This window comes from Parasteatoda tepidariorum, chromosome 6 (assembly GCF_043381705.1).
Source record: "Parasteatoda tepidariorum isolate YZ-2023 chromosome 6, CAS_Ptep_4.0, whole genome shotgun sequence".
NCBI classification, from domain to species: Eukaryota; Metazoa; Arthropoda; class Arachnida; order Araneae; family Theridiidae; genus Parasteatoda; species Parasteatoda tepidariorum.
Genome location: NC_092209.1, coordinates 50,618,498 through 50,620,384, shown reverse-complemented (window position 1 = coordinate 50,620,384; position 1,887 = coordinate 50,618,498).

Here is a 1,887-nt window from a genome sequence, read left to right as displayed (position 1 = left end):
ATCAACCTGCAAGATGAGCTTGCTGAATTATTATGGGGATTTGAAGCAAAGACGCTTTTTAAAAATTTAACAATAAGAAAATTTTGGACAAATATAAATATCATGCAAAAATATGTAAGACTTTACGAAATAGCTCAGCCATTTATGATACCATTTCCAAGTTTCCATATGGTTGAAGCCGGTTTCAGTCACGTAAATTCAATCTTAACTAAGAACAGAAATAAATTAAATGTGGAGTTTCGAGGGGATTTAAGATTAAAATTGACCAATTTTGAACCCAATATAACGAACCTTGTAGAAAAAAAAACACCAGGCACACCCATGTCATCGATTAAGAAGCAATAAATCCGTAGTTACTTTACTTATTATTTCTACTTACTTATAATTACTTATTATTTCATAAATATTAAAGTATTTATATTTCAACATTAATATATTTTTCATAAAACTATTGTTACACTATGTACTATTACTTTAATAAATGTTCAAAATCATAAAATAAATGTACAAACACAGTATCTAATAGAGTTTTATTTTAATTAACAGAAAATTACTTTTATGGGGGTCGATGGAGATTTCGAAAAATTATGTAGGGGTCGATGATCAAAAAAGTTTGGCAGCCCCTGAGCTACGTGTCTGCGGAGGACTTAATTGGAGAATTTTTTAACTCGATTATATATGAATGTCGCCAAATTCTTAGACCGTGCCCTTTAACCATTACAAGGAGTCAGCGGAATCCTAACTATATGTAGAGGTTCCAAAAACAACTCTGTTGTTGATAAATTTATAGATTATCCTTTTGCTCTTTATCACAGCATATGAATTTACAGAAGTGAAGATTGCTCTCTTGAACCCTAATTTGTAATGAAGCGTTCTTGGTGTCGACAGCTGCCCAATATTTTAAAAATCGATTTTAGAATCCAATTAGATTAGGAACTTCTTTTACAACCTACCTTAACCTACCCAACCTACCTATTCTTAAAGTTTGTCGCTTGAAAATACATTTTATTAATTACATTTATTAATTTATTAATAAAATTTATTAATTTATTAATTAAATTTTCCAATTTATTAATTAAATTTTCCATTTTATTAATTAAATTTTCCAATTTATTAATTAAATTTATTAATTAAATTTATTAATTTATTAATTAAATTTATTAATTTATTAATTAAATTTATTAATTAAATTTATAAATTTATTAATTAAATTTATTAATTTATTAATTAAATTTATTAATTTATCAATTAAATTTATTAATTTATTAATTAAATTTATTAATTCATTAATTAAATTCATTCCAATTTATTAATTAAATTCCCTACAATGTTTTTAAATGAATGTCTGTATTATAGAAAAATAAAATCTGTAATATAATCTGAAAAAAATACATTTTTAAAAATATGTTGCAATATTTAAGACAACTTATATGTCATTGTTATGAAATTAAATATGTTCGAAATGTAGCCTTTTACCTGTGCATAAAAACCATTATTGTTTTTAAATTGCAAGAGAAAAAATATTAGCTTGTTTAAAAGTTATGTTATTTTATAATAAAATTAAAGGAACAAAAAAAAATTGCTGTTTTAAGTATAAATCTAAAATTTAAGAAATAGACCTGATAAAAAAGGAAAGTATTTAGTGTCGAATCTTTTTTCGAAAGAGACGAATTAATCAAACTGAGAAAAATTAAAATAATTTGTTTCTCAAAGAATCCAGTTTTAAGGTACTTCTAAAATAAATTTTTTTTGATATTCATTTTGAAATACTCGTTATAAAAATATTTAACAGTAAAAGAAAAAATAATAAATTAAATTTTCGAGAAATGGAGGAATAATTTTTTCGGAGAAGGGAAAGTCTTTTTATTCAATTTCTATAAAAGTATT